This window comes from Octopus bimaculoides, chromosome 15 (assembly GCF_046866305.1).
Source record: "Octopus bimaculoides isolate indiv1 chromosome 15, ASM4686630v1, whole genome shotgun sequence".
Lineage (NCBI taxonomy): Eukaryota > Metazoa > Mollusca > Cephalopoda > Octopoda > Octopodidae > Octopus > Octopus bimaculoides.
Genome location: NC_142942.1, coordinates 30,067,746 through 30,087,745, shown reverse-complemented (window position 1 = coordinate 30,087,745; position 20,000 = coordinate 30,067,746). Strand labels below are relative to the sequence as shown.

Genomic DNA, 20,000 nt, shown 5'->3' with positions numbered 1-20,000 from the left:
TACAGGAACAGCCAGACCATCGGATGTTGGGATCACTCAATACTGAGTGAGTCCACAGGCCAACTAACGCACTCTGCTGCTGATGCGCAAGATACCACACTTGTCGGCGGGTGCGCCTCTGTGACAATGCTTATGGCCTTTGGGAAGCATACACAACACTGGTCGCACGAAATAGAGCGAGTTCACATTCTCTCTATATATTTACATCTCCAAATCAGCGGATGCAATCCAGTCGTTTTCGAATTCTTTAACACCAGTGGCAATCATATTCCCCAACAATTCTCAATTTGATGATCTTCCCAGGTTTTAGTATCGATATTGATCTATTAAAGTGTGTTTAAGATTGTCTTTGAAACGCATATGTGGCTTGCACTAGGGACGTTTACATTAAGGGATGGGTAGAGAAAAGGTAGAGAAAAGGTATAGGTGGGGTGATACCGAAGTGAATAGTAGTTTTGGTAGTAAAATCTGAAGTGGAGGGAAGAATACAAGGATGTCAAATTACTATAAATAGACGTATGTGATAGGTTAGTGATAGATAGGAAGCAGAGAGCAAAGAATGTATGACATACGCATGCATTCATATACATATATATATGTGCGAATATGTAAACATACATATACACACAGATACATACACACACATATACATACGCCTATACATACACATGCATATACACACATGCATGCTCACGCGCATCCGTAAATATATTCATATACAAATATGCATGCGCATACTTGTATATATACATGCACACGCGCATACGTGCGCGCAGATGCACACGCATTTACAGTCACGCGCATGCGCGCATACAGATACTTACATATACATATATACACACATACACACTCATTCATATATGTTTGTACATATATATATATGTATATATATATATATATATATATATATAATCATAAATATATAGGGATTGACAGTAGCCTGCTTTTCCAACATACTATATTTCTATATATATATATATATATATATATATATAGACGGTTTAGATATAGATTCAAGGTTGAATATGGTACTTATGCGTAGGCACCCAAATATCGTATCCCAAAATGATAGGTGATCAAAATCAAAAAATAAGCAACACGGATTTCAAAGGTGATTGCAGTACGCACGTTTCATGCTACTCCAATTTATTTAAGTAATGCGAGCATTACATTAAATGCAATATGAAGTGCAATCTTCAGCTGCATGAAAATGCAGAAAATTACTGTAGAAAAGACATTTTATAAATGTGGCAACATTTCAAATCCAAGTGGGAGAGAGAATACATAAAAATCCAAATGTGAGGAAGAATACATAAGTCCATCTTGACATAGCCGAGTCTATCAGGCTAATATATATACATATGCCTACATACATACATACATACATACATACATACATACATACATACATACATACATAAATTACCTGTACACACATTTACACTCACACATGTATTCGCTTGTATGTCTATATTTGTAGTATTAAATGATTGTGACCCTTAAAGTAAAATAGGGGAGTTAATTAAAGATTAAAAATTAAAATGGAGATAAGTAGGGTTGTTGGAGATTACCTACGGAGATAAGTAGGGTTGTTGGAGATTACCCCTGTATATTTATGGATATATGCTGTGTGATTATTTAGGTTGCATTTAGATTTGTGGTAAATTTGAAGGTATGAAAAAAGCGGTGGTTGCGTGTACTTAGGGCCTCATTATATTTGTTTAGTAGCGTTGACGAGTTGTGTTCTAATATGTGGAATGCCTCTTTAAGGCTTTGGTATGGAAGCCCTGAATCTATTATGGACCATGACAAAGTGTAGGGAGTATTTCTATTTTTGAGATAATGTATGTGACTGGCGAGTGTTGTGGACTTACTGTGTTTCTCGTATCTAAAGAATTGAGATGAGCCGTATACCGTTGTTTAAAATTTATGGTTGATCCTATATATACAGCTGTAGAATTGTGTAATGTGTTGAGGTCGGTGCATTTATAAATTACATTAGATCTTCCACAATGGGGTTGTAGAGGGCAGATGGACTCAGGACGGCAGTTACAAGTGGGTGTATTTTAGGGATTATTTTTAAGAATGGAGGAAGTAATACTGTTAGAGTGTAAGTTTTGATAGTAGAGAGTTTCTACCTCATAAACAGGAGTTACACAACAGTCATTTTGTGATCTTTGCTACCTTGGTATCTATTAACCAATTTATTTTGTCGGAGTTAATTATTAACTAAGAGAAAAAATTGTAGTTTAGAATGAATAGTTCTTTGACTGCTATTTCTAAATTTTTCAGAATGTTGGTGAAGCAACTTATGCTGACCCCCGTATATTTATGATTATATATATATATATATATATATATATATATATATATATATATATATATATATATATATATATATATATATATATATATATATATATATATATATATATATATATATATATATATATATATATATATATATATATATATATATATATATATCTGCGGTCTGACTATTAAGAATGTTCTCAAGAAAATTCAGCAAACATATATATGTGTGTGTGTCTGTGTGTGTGTCTGTGTGTGTGTGTGTGTGTGTGTGTGTGTTTGCGTGCGTATGTGTGTGTGTGTCCGTCCAAAATCACGCAATAGGAAGCAGTAAGAGAAAGAGTGGTATAAGTGAAGGGAGAGGAGAGAAAATAGTAAGTCAGTGAAGGAGAAGTAGTGAGAGTAATAGCCATGATTGAGAGGGAATGAGAGAAAGTAATAGCAATGAGAGAAAGGCAGTGGCAAAGAGAGCATCGTGTATCTACTATAATAATACTCGTGTGTTTTTCTCCGTTACAACATATGAATGAGAACGGAAGCGGCGATAGATGAATAAAGAAGGAAGAGGTGATGGCAAACTTGATAGTAGGATGATGGAAATTCTACCGTGAAAAAAAGCAAACAACGTTTCAACTCTGTGAGTATATGTGTGTATATGTAAAAGGGAGGTATGTGAATGTTTGTTTGTGTGTGTGTGTGTGTGTGTGTGTGTGTGTGTGTGTGTATGTGTGTGTGCGTGTGTGTGCGTGCGTGTGTGTAATGGAAGTGGGATGGTGAACATTCAACACTGAAAAGAAAAATCAAACAGCGATTCAACTCTGTGTGAGTATATGTGTGTATGTGTGTGCGTGTACATGGGAAGTATGTGACTGTTTGTATGTGTGAACCAGCGTTCTTTCAGTAACAAACGATGATCGATGTCACATTTCAAAATACAACCACTAAATAACATTGAGAAGTGTATTAGTTTGATTTACCATCCATAGTCTAATTTTTACCCACTGGTCTTTCAGTAACTATACATAAACTAACCAGCGTTCTTTCAGTAAGTAACGATGATCAATGACACATCTCAAAATACAACCACTAGATAACATTGAGTAGTGTATTATAATCACACATCTACACAAACGTATACGTATACAAACTCATTAGAGAAAATAATTATTGACTGGGTGTATCAAGAATATAAAGCGACTGCAGTTGAAAAGTACATTATAAATACACATTTAACAGTTCATTCATGTGCCTAATTCATTTATATTAAGAAATTTATGTAATAAATTTTGAATAGTGAGTTTTTACATCAACTATAAGTCATGAACGTCGCTTCGGAAAAGTTGGTATTAACTTGCCTGCTCCTGCATTTAGTCACGGCCAGCTTTATGTGGCATTAAGTCGTAGAAAAAGGAAGGAAAGCTTAACATTTTATTCAAGGGATGTTAGTTGCGGATAGATTCTTCGCAAAAAAAAAACTTAGTAATAAAAGAATTAAGCTAAAAACTTGGTTTTGTACCTTATTCATATATATAAAATACTATAATTAGCCGTCATTTTTGACGGCACGGAGTCAGCTAGTATCCAGATAATAACTGAAAGCGTTAAAAGAGAACACAAACGCTTATGCAGGCACTTATAAAATTTAACCGGAACCACAAAAAGCAAAACAACTGTGGGCTCGTCCGGGATTCGAACCCGGGACCTCTCGCACCCAAAGCGAGAATCATACCCCTAGACCAACGAGCCACAAGTTGAAAAAGTACCTAAAATTAATCATCATATTCCGTATTGACAGGTAATTGCTGGATTATTTATCTTTTGTTATTTATATTTCATATACTTTAAAATGATCCATAGAAAATATGGTCTTTTAGTGCGGGATTGAATATATCTTATTAAAAGAACTGATTCTAAGTATAAAAGTTTGTTAGAGATTTTTATTGCTCAACTGGAAGTGATGTTTATTTCGCTTTGTCAATTCATATATGATAGATTAACTCTCAAAATTTTTAACGGCGCAACATGTGACGGAAATTGCCGATATTTCTCAATCGGCAGATTCCGTCAGGTGCTAAAGAACGAAAACATCCGTTTCGGCAAAATGGTTGCCACGCGGCTAGAAGTGAACATGACACGGTTGATGTCACGATGTGAGGAAAAGGTAGCTGAAAAGAAAATGAGAGATTGGCGACTGGAAAAAGTATGTGTGTGGAATGCCTCTTTAAGGCTTTGGTATGGAAGCCCTGAATCTATTATGGACCATGACAAAGTGTAGGGAGTATTTCTATTTTTGAGATAATGTATGTGACTGGCGAGTGTTGTGGACTTACTGTGTTTCTCGTATCTAAAGAATTGAGATGAGCCGTATACCGTTGTTTAAAATTTATGGTTGATCCTATATATACAGCTGTAGAATTGTGTAATGTGTTGAGGTCGGTGCATTTATAAATTACATTAGATCTTCCACAATGGGGTTGTAGAGGGCAGATGGACTCAGGACGGCAGTTACAAGTGGGTGTATTTTAGGGATTATTTTTAAGAATGGAGGAAGTAATACTGTTAGAGTGTAAGTTTTGATAGTAGAGAGTTTCTACCTCATAAACAGGAGTTACACAACAGTCATTTTGTGATCTTTGCTACCTTGGTATCTATTAACCAATTTATTTTGTCGGAGTTAATTATTAACTAAGAGAAAAAATTGTAGTTTAGAATGAATAGTTCTTTGACTGCTATTTCTAAATTTTTCAGAATGTTGGTGAAGCAACTTATGCTGACCCCTGTATATTTATGATTATATATATATATATATATATATATATATATATATATATATATATATATATATATATATATATATATATATATATATATATATATATATATATCTGCGGTCTGACTATTAAGAATGTTCTCAAGAAAATTCAGCAAACATATATATGTGTGTGTGTGTGTGTGTGTGTGTCTGTGTGTGTGTGTGTGTGTGTGTGTGTGTGTGTGTTTGCGTGCGTATGTGTGTGTGTGTCCGTCCAAAATCACGCAATAGGAAGCAGTAAGAGAAAGAGTGGTATAAGTGAAGGGAGAGGAGAGAAAATAGTAAGTCAGTGAAGGAGAAGTAGTGAGAGTAATAGCCATGATTGAGAGGGAATGAGAGAAAGTAATAGCAATGAGAGAAAGGAAGTGGCAAAGAGAGCATCGTGTATCTACTATAATAATACTCGTGTGTTTTTCTCCGTTACAACATATGAATGAGAACGGAAGCGGCGATAGATGAATAAAGAAGGAAGAGGTGATGGCAAACTTGATAGTAGGATGATGGAAATTCTACCGTGAAAAAAAGCAAACAACGTTTCAACTCTGTGAGTATATGTGTGTATTTGTAAAAGGGAGGTATGTGAATGTTTGTTTGTGTGTGTGTGTGTGTGTGTGTGTGTGTGTGTGTGTGTGTGTGTGTGTATGTGTGTGTGCGTGTGTGTGCGTGCGTGTGTGTAATGGAAGTGGGATGGTGAACATTCAACACTGAAAAGAAAAATCAAACAGCGATTCAACTCTGTGTGAGTATATGTGTGTATGTGTGTGCGTGTACATGGGAAGTATGTGACTGTTTGTATGTGTGAACCAGCGTTCTTTCAGTAACAAACGATGATCGATGTCACATTTCAAAATACAACCACTAAATAACATTGAGAAGTGTATTAGTTTGATTTACCATCCATAGTCTAATTTTTACCCACTGGTCTTTCAGTAACTATACATAAACTAACCAGCGTTCTTTCAGTAAGTAACGATGATCGATGACACATCTCAAAATACAACCACTAGATAACATTGAGTAGTGTATTATAATCACACATCTACACAAACGTATACGTATACAAACTCATTAGAGAAAATAATTATTGACTGGGTGTATCAAGAATATAAAGCGACTGCAGTTGAAAAGTACATTATAAATACACATTTAACAGTTCATTCATGTGCCTAATTCATTTATATTAAGAAATTTATGTAATAAATTTTGAATAGTGAGTTTTTACATCAACTATAAGTCATGAACGTCGCTTCGGAAAAGTTGGTATTAACTTGCCTGCTCCTGCATTTAGTCACGGCCAGCTTTATGTGGCATTAAGTCGTAGAAAAAGGAAGGAAAGCTTAACATTTTATTCAAGGGATGTTAGTTGCGGATAGATTCTTCGCAAAAAAAAAACTTAGTAATAAAAGAATTAAGCTAAAAACTTGGTTTTGTACCTTATTCATATATATAAAATACTATAATTAGCCGTCATTTTTGACGGCACGGAGTCAGCTAGTATCCAGATAATAACTGAAAGCGTTAAAAGAGAACACAAACGCTTATGCAGGCACTTATAAAATTTAACCGGAACCACAAAAAGCAAAACAACTGTGGGCTCGTCCGGGATTCGAACCGGGGACCTCTCGCACCCAAAGCGAGAATCATACCCCTAGACCAACGAGCCACAAGTTGAAAAAGTACCTAAAATTAATCATCATATTCCGTATTGACAGGTAATTGCTGGATTATTTATCTTTTGTTATTTATATTTCATATACTTTAAAATGATCCATAGAAAATATGGTCTTTTAGTGCGGGATTGAATATATCTTATTAAAAGAACTGATTCTAAGTATAAAAGTTTGTTAGAGATTTTTATTGCTCAACTGGAAGTGATGTTTATTTCGCTTTGTCAATTCATATATGATAGATTAACTCTCAAAATTTTTAACGGCGCAACATGTGACGGAAATTGCCGATATTTCTCAATCGGCAGATTCCGTCAGGTGCTAAAGAACGAAAACATCCGTTTCGGCAAAATGGTTGCCACGCGGCTAGAAGTGAACATGACACGGTTGATGTCACGATGTGAGGAAAAGGTAGCTGAAAAGAAAATGAGAGATTGGCGACTGGAAAAAGTATGTGTGTGGAATGCCTCTTTAAGGCTTTGGTATGGAAGCCCTGAATCTATTATGGACCATGACAAAGTGTAGGGAGTATTTCTATTTTTGAGATAATGTATGTGACTGGCGAGTGTTGTGGACTTACTGTGTTTCTCGTATCTAAAGAATTGAGATGAGCCGTATACCGTTGTTTAAAATTTATAGTTGATCCTATATATACAGCTGTAGAATTGTGTAATGTGTTGAGGTCGGTGCATTTATAAATTACATTAGATCTTCCACAATGGGGTTGTAGAGGGCAGATGGACTCAGGACGGCAGTTACAAGTGGGTGTATTTTAGGGATTATTTTTAAGAATGGAGGAAGTAATACTGTTAGAGTGTAAGTTTTGATAGTAGAGAGTTTCTACCTCATAAACAGGAGTTACACAACAGTCATTTTGTGATCTTTGCTACCTTGGTATCTATTAACCAATTTATTTTGTCGGAGTTAATTATTAACTAAGAGAAAAAATTGTAGTTTAGAATGAATAGTTCTTTGACTGCTATTTCTAAATTTTTCAGAATGTTGGTGAAGCAACTTATGCTGACCCCTGTATATTTATGATTATATATATATATATATATATATATATATATATATATATATATATATATATATATATATATATATATATATATATATATATATATATATATATATATATATATATCTGCGGTCTGACTATTAAGAATGTTCTCAAGAAAATTCAGCAAACATATATATGTGTGTGTGTGTGTGTGTGTGTGTCTGTGTGTGTGTGTGTGTGTGTGTGTGTGTGTTTGCGTGCGTATGTGTGTGTGTGTCCGTCCAAAATCACGCAATAGGAAGCAGTAAGAGAAAGAGTGGTATAAGTGAAGGGAGAGGAGAGAAAATAGTAAGTCAGTGAAGGAGAAGTAGTGAGAGTAATAGCCATGATTGAGAGGGAATGAGAGAAAGTAATAGCAATGAGAGAAAGGAAGTGGCAAAGAGAGCATCGTGTATCTACTATAATAATACTCGTGTGTTTTTCTCCGTTACAACATATGAATGAGAACGGAAGCGGCGATAGATGAATAAAGAAGGAAGAGGTGATGGCAAACTTGATAGTAGGATGATGGAAATTCTACCGTGAAAAAAAGCAAACAACGTTTCAACTCTGTCTGTGAGTATATGTGTGTATATGTAAAAGGGAGGTATGTGAATGTTTGTTTGTGTGTGTGTGTGTGTGTGTGTGTGTGTGTGTGTGTGTGTGTGTGTATGTGTGTGTGCGTGTGTGTACGTGTGTGTGCGTGCGTGTGTGTAATGGAAGTGGGATGGTGAACATTCAACACTGAAAAGAAAAATCAAACAGCGATTCAACTCTGTGTGAGTATATGTGTGTATGTGTGTGCGTGTACATGGGAAGTATGTGACTGTTTGTATGTGTGAACCAGCGTTCTTTCAGTAACAAACGATGATCGATGTCACATTTCAAAATACAACCACTAAATAACATTGAGAAGTGTATTAGTTTGATTTACCATCCATAGTCTAATTTTTACCCACTGGTCTTTCAGTAACTATACATAAACTAACCAGCGTTCTTTCAGTAAGTAACGATGATCGATGACACATCTCAAAATACAACCACTAGATAACATTGAGTAGTGTATTATAATCACACATCTACACAAACGTATACGTATACAAACTCATTAGAGAAAATAATTATTGACTGGGTGTATCAAGAATATAAAGCGACTGCAGTTGAAAAGTACATTATAAATACACATTTAACAGTTCATTCATGTGCCTAATTCATTTATATTAAGAAATTTATGTAATAAATTTTGAATAGTGAGTTTTTACATCAACTATAAGTCATGAACGTCGCTTCGGAAAAGTTGGTATTAACTTGCCTGCTCCTGCATTTAGTCACGGCCAGCTTTATGTGGCATTAAGTCGTACAAAAAGGAAGGAAAGCTTAACATTTTATTCAAGGGATGTTAGTTGCGGATAGATTCTTCGCAAAAAAAAAACTTAGTAATAAAAGAATTAAGCTAAAAACTTGGTTTTGTACCTTATTCATATATATAAAATACTATAATTAGCCGTCATTTTTGACGGCACGGAGTCAGCTAGTATTCAGATAATAACTGAAGCGTTAAAAGAGAACACAAACGCTTATGCAGGCACTTATAAAATTTAACCGGAACCACAAAAAGCAAAACAACTGTGGGCTCGTCCGGGATTCGAACCCGGGACCTCTCACACCCAAAGCGAGTATCATACCCCTAGACCAACGAGCCACAAGTTGAAAAAGTACCTAAAATTAATCATCATATTCCGTATTGACAGGTAATTGCTTGATTATTTATCTTTTGTTATTTATATTTCATATACTTTAAAATGACCCATAGAAAATATGGTCTTTTAGTGCGGGATTGAATATATCTTATTAAAAGAACTGATTCTAAGTATAAAAGTTTGTTAGAGATTTTTATTGCTCAACTGGAAGTGATGTTTATTTCGCTTTGTCAATTCATATATGATAGATTAACTCTCAAAATTTTTAACGGCGCAACATGTGACGGAAATTGCCGATATTTCTCAATCGGCAGATTCCGTCAGGTGCTAAAGAACGAAAACATCCGTTTCGGCAAAATGGTTGCCACGCGGCTAGAAGTGAACATGACACGGTTGATGTCACGATGTGAGGAAAAGGTAGCTGAAAAGAAAATGAGAGATTGGCGACTGGAAAAAGTATGTGTGTGGAATGCCTCTTTAAGGCTTTGGTATGGAAGCCCTGAATCTATTATGGACCATGACAAAGTGTAGGGAGTATTTCTATTTTTGAGATAATGTATGTGACTGGCGAGTGTTGTGGACTTACTGTGTTTCTCGTATCTAAAGAATTGAGATGAGCCGTATACCGTTGTTTAAAATTTATGGTTGATCCTATATATACAGCTGTAGAATTGTGTAATGTGTTGAGGTCGGTGCATTTATAAATTACATTAGATCTTCCACAATGGGGTTGTAGAGGGCAGATGGACTCAGGACGGCAGTTACAAGTGGGTGTATTTTAGGGATTATTTTTAAGAATGGAGGAAGTAATACTGTTAGAGTGTAAGTTTTGATAGTAGAGAGTTTCTACCTCATAAACAGGAGTTACACAACAGTCATTTTGTGATCTTTGCTACCTTGGTATCTATTAACCAATTTATTTTGTCGGAGTTAATTATTAACTAAGAGAAAAAATTGTAGTTTAGAATGAATAGTTCTTTGACTGCTATTTCTAAATTTTTCAGAATGTTGGTGAAGCAACTTATGCTGACCCCTGTATATTTATGATTATATATATATATATATATATATATATATATATATATATATATATATATATATATATATATATATATATATATCTGCGGTCTGACTATTAAGAATGTTCTCAAGAAAATTCAGCAAACATATATATGTGTGTGTGTGTGTGTGTGTGTGTCTGTGTGTGTGTGTGTGTGTGTGTGTGTGTGTGTGTTTGCGTGCGTATGTGTGTGTGTGTCCGTCCAAAATCACGCAATAGGAAGCAGTAAGAGAAAGAGTGGTATAAGTGAAGGGAGAGGAGAGAAAATAGTAAGTCAGTGAAGGAGAAGTAGTGAGAGTAATAGCCATGATTGAGAGGGAATGAGAGAAAGTAATAGCAATGAGAGAAAGGAAGTGGCAAAGAGAGCATCGTGTATCTACTATAATAATACTCGTGTGTTTTTCTCCGTTACAACATATGAATGAGAACGGAAGCGGCGATAGATGAATAAAGAAGGAAGAGGTGATGGCAAACTTGATAGTAGGATGATGGAAATTCTACCGTGAAAAAAAGCAAACAACGTTTCAACTCTGTGAGTATATGTGTGTATATGTAAAAGGGAGGTATGTGAATGTTTGTTTGTGTGTGTGTGTGTGTGTGTGTGTGTGTGTGTGTGTATGTGTGTGTGCGTGTGTGTGCGTGCGTGTGTGTAATGGAAGTGGGATGGTGAACATTCAACACTGAAAAGAAAAATCAAACAGCGATTCAACTCTGTGTGAGTATATGTGTGTATGTGTGTGCGTGTACATGGGAAGTATGTGACTGTTTGTATGTGTGAACCAGCGTTCTTTCAGTAACAAACGATGATCGATGTCACATTTCAAAATACAACCACTAAATAACATTGAGAAGTGTATTAGTTTGATTTACCATCCATAGTCTAATTTTTACCCACTGGTCTTTCAGTAACTATACATAAACTAACCAGCGTTCTTTCAGTAAGTAACGATGATCGATGACACATCTCAAAATACAACCACTAGATAACATTGAGTAGTGTATTATAATCACACATCTACACAAACGTATACGTATACAAACTCATTAGAGAAAATAATTATTGACTGGGTGTATCAAGAATATAAAGCGACTGCAGTTGAAAAGTACATTATAAATACACATTTAACAGTTCATTCATGTGCCTAATTCATTTATATTAAGAAATTTATGTAATAAATTTTGAATAGTGAGTTTTTACATCAACTATAAGTCATGAACGTCGCTTCGGAAAAGTTGGTATTAACTTGCCTGCTCCTGCATTTAGTCACGGCCAGCTTTATGTGGCATTAAGTCGTAGAAAAAGGAAGGAAAGCTTAACATTTTATTCAAGGGATGTTAGTTGCGGATAGATTCTTCGCAAAAAAAAAACTTAGTAATAAAAGAATTAAGCTAAAAACTTGGTTTTGTACCTTATTCATATATATAAAATACTATAATTAGCCGTCATTTTTGACGGCACGGAGTCAGCTAGTATCCAGATAATAACTGAAAGCGTTAAAAGAGAACACAAACGCTTATGCAGGCACTTATAAAATTTAACCGGAACCACAAAAAGCAAAACAACTGTGGGCTCGTCCGGGATTCGAACCCGGGACCTCTCGCACCCAAAGCGAGAATCATACCCCTAGACCAACGAGCCACAAGTTGAAAAAGTACCTAAAATTAATCATCATATTCCGTATTGACAGGTAATTGCTGGATTATTTATCTTTTGTTATTTATATTTCATATACTTTAAAATGATCCATAGAAAATATGGTCTTTTAGTGCGGGATTGAATATATCTTATTAAAAGAACTGATTCTAAGTATAAAAGTTTGTTAGAGATTTTTATTGCTCAACTGGAAGTGATGTTTATTTCGCTTTGTCAATTCATATATGATAGATTAACTCTCAAAATTTTTAACGGCGCAACATGTGACGGAAATTGCCGATATTTCTCAATCGGCAGATTCCGTCAGGTGCTAAAGAACGAAAACATCCGTTTCGGCAAAATGGTTGCCACGCGGCTAGAAGTGAACATGACACGGTTGATGTCACGATGTGAGGAAAAGGTAGCTGAAAAGAAAATGAGAGATTGGCGACTGGAAAAAGTATGTGTGTGGAATGCCTCTTTAAGGCTTTGGTATGGAAGCCCTGAATCTATTATGGACCATGACAAAGTGTAGGGAGTATTTCTATTTTTGAGATAATGTATGTGACTGGCGAGTGTTGTGGACTTACTGTGTTTCTCGTATCTAAAGAATTGAGATGAGCCGTATACCGTTGTTTAAAATTTATAGTTGATCCTATATATACAGCTGTAGAATTGTGTAATGTGTTGAGGTCGGTGCATTTATAAATTACATTAGATCTTCCACAATGGGGTTGTAGAGGGCAGATGGACTCAGGACGGCAGTTACAAGTGGGTGTATTTTAGGGATTATTTTTAAGAATGGAGGAAGTAATACTGTTAGAGTGTAAGTTTTGATAGTAGAGAGTTTCTACCTCATAAACAGGAGTTACACAACAGTCATTTTGTGATCTTTGCTACCTTGGTATCTATTAACCAATTTATTTTGTCGGAGTTAATTATTAACTAAGAGAAAAAATTGTAGTTTAGAATGAATAGTTCTTTGACTGCTATTTCTAAATTTTTCAGAATGTTGGTGAAGCAACTTATGCTGACCCCTGTATATTTATGATTATATATATATATATATATATATATATATATATATATATATATATATATATATATATATATATATATATATATATATATATCTGCGGTCTGACTATTAAGAATGTTCTCAAGAAAATTCAGCAAACATATATATGTGTGTGTGTGTGTGTGTGTGTGTCTGTGTGTGTGTGTGTGTGTGTGTGTGTGTTTGCGTGCGTATGTGTGTGTGTGTCCGTCCAAAATCACGCAATAGGAAGCAGTAAGAGAAAGAGTGGTATAAGTGAAGGGAGAGGAGAGAAAATAGTAAGTCAGTGAAGGAGAAGTAGTGAGAGTAATAGCCATGATTGAGAGGGAATGAGAGAAAGTAATAGCAATGAGAGAAAGGAAGTGGCAAAGAGAGCATCGTGTATCTACTATAATAATACTCGTGTGTTTTTCTCCGTTAGAACATATGAATGAGAACGGAAGCGGCGATAGATGAATAAAGAAGGAAGAGGTGATGGCAAACTTGATAGTAGGATGATGGAAATTCTACCGTGAAAAAAAGCAAACAACGTTTCAACTCTGTGAGTATATGTGTGTATATGTAAAAGGGAGGTATGTGAATGTTTGTTTGTGTGTGTGTGTGTGTGTGTGTGTGTGTGTATGTGTGTGTGCGTGTGTGTGCGTGCGTGTGTGTAATGGAAGTGGGATGGTGAACATTCAACACTGAAAAGAAAAATCAAACAGCGATTCAACTCTGTGTGAGTATATGTGTGTATGTGTGTGCGTGTACATGGGAAGTATGTGACTGTTTGTATGTGTGAACCAGCGTTCTTTCAGTAACAAACGATGATCGATGTCACATTTCAAAATACAACAACTAAATAACATTGAGAAGTGTATTAGTTTGATTTACCATCCATAGTCTAATTTTTACCCACTGGTCTTTCAGTAACTATACATAAACTAACCAGCGTTCTTTCAGTAAGTAACGATGATCGATGACACATCTCAAAATACAACCACTAGATAACATTGAGTAGTGTATTATAATCACACATCTACACAAACGTATACGTATACAAACTCATTAGAGAAAATAATTATTGACTGGGTGTATCAAGAATATAAAGCGACTGCAGTTGAAAAGTACATTATAAATACACATTTAACAGTTCATTCATGTGCCTAATTCATTTATATTAAGAAATTTATGTAATAAATTTTGAATAGTGAGTTTTTACATCAACTATAAGTCATGAACGTCGCTTCGGAAAAGTTGGTATTAACTTGCCTGCTCCTGCATTTAGTCACGGCCAGCTTTATGTGGCATTAAGTCGTACAAAAAGGAAGGAAAGCTTAACATTTTATTCAAGGGATGTTAGTTGCGGATAGATTCTTCGCAAAAAAAAAACTTAGTAATAAAAGAATTAAGCTAAAAACTTGGTTTTGTACCTTATTCATATATATAAAATACTATAATTAGCCGTCATTTTTGACGGCACGGAGTCAGCTAGTATCCAGATAATAACTGAAAGCGTTAAAAGAGAACACAAACGCTTATGCAGGCACTTATAAAATTTAACCGGAACCACAAAAAGCAAAACAACTGTGGGCTCGTCCGGGATTCGAACCCGGGACCTCTCGCACCCAAAGCGAGAATCATACCCCTAGACCAACGAGCCACAAGTTGAAAAAGTACCTAAAATTAATCATCATATTCCGTATTGACAGGTAATTGCTTGATTATTTATCTTTTGTTATTTATATTTCATATACTTTAAAATGATCCATAGAAAATATGGTCTTTTAGTGCGGGATTGAATATATCTTATTAAAAGAACTGATTCTAAGTATAAAAGTTTGTTAGAGATTTTTATTGCTCAACTGGAAGTGATGTTTATTTCGCTTTGTCAATTCATATATGATAGATTAACTCTCAAAATTTTTAACGGCGCAACATGTGACGGAAATTGCCGATATTTCTCAATCGGCAGATTCCGTCAGGTGCTAAAGAACGAAAACATCCGTTTCGGCAAAATGGTTGCCACGCGGCTAGAAGTGAACATGACACGGTTGATGTCACGATGTGAGGAAAAGGTAGCTGAAAAGAAAATGAGAGATTGGCGACTGGAAAAAGTATGTGTGTGGAATGCCTCTTTAAGGCTTTGGTATGGAAGCCCTGAATCTATTATGGACCATGACAAAGTGTAGGGAGTATTTCTATTTTTGAGATAATGTATGTGACTGGCGAGTGTTGTGGACTTACTGTGTTTCTCGTATCTAAAGAATTGAGATGAGCCGTATACCGTTGTTTAAAATTTATGGTTGATCCTATATATACAGCTGTAGAATTGTGTAATGTGTTGAGGTCGGTGCATTTATAAATTACATTAGATCTTCCACAATGGGGTTGTAGAGGGCAGATGGACTCAGGACGGCAGTTACAAGTGGGTGTATTTTAGGGATTATTTTTAAGAATGGAGGAAGTAATACTGTTAGAGTGTAAGTTTTGATAGTAGAGAGTTTCTACCTCATAAACAGGAGTTACACAACAGTCATTTTGTGATCTTTGCTACCTTGGTATCTATTAACCAATTTATTTTGTCGGAGTTAATTATTAACTAAGAGAAAAAATTGTAGTTTAGAATGAATAGTTCTTTGACTGCTATTTCTAAATTTTTCAGAATGTTGGTGAAGCAACTTATGCTGACCCCTGTATATTTATGATTATATATATATATATATATATATATATATATATATATATATATATATATATATATATATATATATATATATATATATATATATCTGCGGTCTGACTATTAAGAATGTTCTCAAGAAAATTCAGCAAACATATATATGTGTGTGTGTGTGTGTGTGTGTGTCTGTGTGTGTGTGTGTGTGTGTGTGTGTGTGTGTGTGCGTGCGTGTGTGTGTGTCCGTCCAAAATCACGCAATAGGAAGGAGTAAGAGAAAGAGTGGTTTAAGTGAAGGGAGAGGAGAGAAAATAGTAAGTCAGTGAAGGAGAAGTAGTGAGAGTAATAGCCATGATTGAGAGGGAATGAGAGAAAGTAATAGCAATGAGAGAAAGGAAGTGGCAAAGAGAGCATCGTGTATCTACTATAATAATACTCTTGTGTTTTTCTCCGTTGCAACATATGAATGAGAACGGAATCGGCGATAGATGAATAAGGAAGGAAGAGGTGATGGCAAACTTGATAGTAGGATGATGGAAATTCTACCGTGAAAAAATGCAAACAGCGTTTCAACTCTGTGAGTATATGTGTGTATATGTAAAAGGGAGGTATGTGAATGTTTGTTTGTGTGTGTGTGTATGTGTGTGTGTGTGTGTATGTGTGTGTGCGTGTCTGTGCGTGTGTGTGCGTGCGTGTGTGTAATGGAAGTGGGATGGTGAACATTCAACACTGAAAAGAAAAATCAAACAGCGATTCAACTCTGTGTGAGTATATGTGTGTATGTGTGTGCGTGTACATGGGAAGTATGTGACTGTTTGTATGTGTGAACCAGCGTTCTTTCAGTAACAAACGATGATCGATGTCACATCTCAAAATACAACCACTAAATAACATTGAGAAGTGTATTAGTTTGATTTACCATCCATAGTCTAATTTTTACCCACTGGTCTTTCAGTAACTATACATAAACTAACCAGCGTTCTTTCAGTAAGTAACGATGATCGATGACACATCTCAAAATACAACCACTAGATAACATTGAGTAGAGTATTATAATCACACATCTACACAAACGTATACGTATACAAACTCATTAGAGAAAATAATTATTGACTGGGTGTATCAAGAATATAAAGCGACTGCAGTTGAAAAGTACATTATAAATACACATTTAACAGTTCATTCATGTGCCTAATTCATTTATATTAAGAAATTTATGTAATAATTTTGAATAGTGAGTTTTTACATCAACTATAAGTCATGAACGTCGCTTCGGAAAAGTTGGTATTAACTTGCCTGCTCCTGCATTTAGTCACGGCCAGCTTTATGTGGCATTAAGTCGTACAAAAAGGAAGGAAAGCTTAACATTTTATTCAAGGGATGTTAGTTGCGGATAGATTCTTCGCAAAAAAAAAACTTAGTAATAAAAGAATTAAGCTAAAAACTTGGTTTTGTACCTTATTCATATATATAAAATACTATAATTAGCCGTCATTTTTGACGGCACGGAGTCAGCTAGTATTCAGATGATAACTGAAAGCGTTAAAAGAGAACACAAACGCTTATGCAGGCGCTTATAAAATTTAACCGGAACCACAAAAAGCAAAACAACTATGGGCTCGTCCGGGATTCGAACCCGGGACCTCTCGCACCCAAAGCGAGAATCATACCCCTAGACCAACGAGCCACAAGTTGAAAAAGTACCTAAAATTAATCATCATACTCCGTATTGACAGGTAATCGTTGGATTATTTATTTTTTGTTATTTATATTTCATATACATTAAAATGATCCAAAGAAAATATGGGCTTTTAGTGCGGGATTGAATATATCTTATTAAAAGAACTGATTCTAAGTATAAAAGTTTGTTAGAGATTTTTATTGCTCAACTGGAAGTGATGTTTATTTCGCTTTGTCAATTCATATATGATAGATTAACTCTCAAAATTTTTAACGGCGCAACATGTGACGGAAATTGCCGATATTTCTCAATCGGCAGATACCGTCAGGTGCTAAAGAACGAAAACATGCGTTTCGGCAAAATGGTTGCCACGCGGCTAGAAGTGAACATGACACGGTTGATGTCACGATGTGAGGAAAAGGTAGCTGAAAAGAAAATGAGAGATTGGCGACTGGAAAAAGTAAGCACTTATGGTAATTGAGATATGTATGTATGTATGTATGTATGTATGTATGTATGTATGTATGCATGTATGTATGTGCGTGTGAATGTATGTATGTTTGTGTGTGTGTGTGTGTGTGTGTGTGTGTGTGTGTGGTGGAAGTCAGCTCGTGACCGTGTAAGACCACTTCTTAAACTCATTGCACTCTAATAAACATCTCACGCTTGTTTCCGCCAATCGTCGATGGTGTTTTATATGACACCCAAGGCCTGCAAGGGACCTACAAGTTAGCCTTCCGACTACAAATCAGCTTTACAGGAACAGCCAGACCATCGGATGTTGGGATCACTCAATACTGAGTGAGTCCACAGGCCAACTAACGCACTCTGCTGCTGATGCGCAAGATACCACACTTGTCGGCGGGTGCGCCTCTGTGACAATGCTTATGGCCTTTGGGAAGCATACACAACACTGGTCGCACGAAATAGAGCGAGTTCACATTCTCTCTATATATTTACATCTCCAAATCAGCGGATGCAATCCAGTCGTTTTCGAATTCTTTAACACCAGTGGCAATCATACCCCTAGACCAACGAGCCACAAGTTGAAAAAGTACCTAAAATTAATCATCATACTCCGTATTGACAGGTAATCGTTGGATTATTTATTTTTTGTTATTTATATTTCATATACATTAAAATGATCCATAGAAAATATGGTCTTTTAGTGCGGGATTGAATATATCTTATTAAAAGAACTGATTCTAAGTATAAAAGTTTGTTAGAGATTTTTATTGCTCAACTGGAAGTGATTTTTATTTCGCTTTGTCAATTCATATATGATAGATTAACTCTCAAAATTTTTAACGGCGCAACATGTGACGGAAATTGCCGATATTTCTCAATCGGCAGATACCGTCAGGTGCTAAAGAACGAAAACATCCGTTTCGGCAAAATGGTTGCCACGCGGCTAGAAGTGAACATGACACGGTTGATGTCACGATGTGAGGAAAAGGTAGCTGAAAAGAAAATGAGAGATTGGCGACTAGAAAAAGTAAGCACTTATGGTAATTGAGATATGTATGTATGTATGTATGTATGTATGTATGTATGTATGTATGCATGTATGTACGTACGTGTGAATGTATGTATGTTTGTGTGTGTGTGTGTGTGTGTGTGTGTGTGTGTGTGTGTGTGGTGGAAGTCAGCTCGTGACCGTGTAAGACCACTTCTTAAACTCTTTGCACTCTAATAAACATCTCACGCTTGGTCCGCCAATCGTCGATGGTGTTTTATATGACACCCAAGGCCTGCAAGGGACCTACAAGTTAGCCTTCCGAAAACAAATCAGCTTTACAGGAACAGCCAGACCATCGGATGTTGGGATCACTCAATACTGAGTGAGACCACAGGCCAACTAACGCACTCTGCTGCTGATGCGCAAGATACCACACTTGTCGGCGGGTGCGCCTCTGTGACAATGCTTATGGCCTTTGGGAAGCATACACAACACTGGTCGCACGAAATAGAGCGAGTTCACATTCTCTCTATATATTTACATCTCCAAATCAGCGGATGCAATCCAGTCGTTTTCGAATTCTTTAACACCAGTGGCAATCATATTCCCCAACAATTCTCAATTTGATGATCTTCCCAGGTTTTAGTATCGATATTGATCTATTAAAGTGTGTTTAAGATTGTCTTTGAAACGCATATGTGGCTTGCACTGGGGACGTTTACATTAAGGGATGGGTAGAGAAAAGGTAGAGAAAAGGTATAGGTGGGGTGATACCGAAGTGAATAGTAGTTTTGGTAGTAAAATCTGAAGTGGAGGGAAGAATACAAGGATGTCAAATTACTATAAATAGACGTATGTGATAGGTTAGTGATAGATAGGAAGCAGAGAGCAAAGAATGTATGACATACGCATGCATT

The 20,000-nt window shown here is 35.8% G+C and overlaps 6 non-coding genes across 6 annotated transcripts; all 6 read right to left on the bottom strand.

Annotated features, from left to right (window-relative positions):
• Nucleotides 1-3,987: 3,987 nt before the first annotated feature.
• Nucleotides 3,988-4,059, bottom strand: Trnap-ugg (transfer RNA proline (anticodon UGG)). Its single transcript has one exon. It is a non-coding gene; the product is annotated as a tRNA-Pro (tRNA).
• A 2,657-nt stretch (nucleotides 4,060-6,716) lies between these two features.
• On the bottom strand, nucleotides 6,717-6,788 carry Trnap-ugg (transfer RNA proline (anticodon UGG)). The gene has a single exon. It is a non-coding gene; the product is annotated as a tRNA-Pro (tRNA).
• A 2,676-nt stretch (nucleotides 6,789-9,464) lies between these two features.
• Nucleotides 9,465-9,536, bottom strand: Trnap-ugg (transfer RNA proline (anticodon UGG)). The gene has a single exon. It is a non-coding gene; the product is annotated as a tRNA-Pro (tRNA).
• Nucleotides 9,537-12,161: 2,625 nt separating this feature from the next.
• Trnap-ugg (transfer RNA proline (anticodon UGG)) lies at nucleotides 12,162-12,233 on the bottom strand. Its single transcript has one exon. It is a non-coding gene; the product is annotated as a tRNA-Pro (tRNA).
• A 2,621-nt stretch (nucleotides 12,234-14,854) lies between these two features.
• Trnap-ugg (transfer RNA proline (anticodon UGG)) lies at nucleotides 14,855-14,926 on the bottom strand. The gene has a single exon. It is a non-coding gene; the product is annotated as a tRNA-Pro (tRNA).
• Nucleotides 14,927-17,558: 2,632 nt separating this feature from the next.
• Nucleotides 17,559-17,630, bottom strand: Trnap-ugg (transfer RNA proline (anticodon UGG)). The gene has a single exon. It is a non-coding gene; the product is annotated as a tRNA-Pro (tRNA).
• Between the last annotated feature and the right edge of the window lie 2,370 nt (nucleotides 17,631-20,000).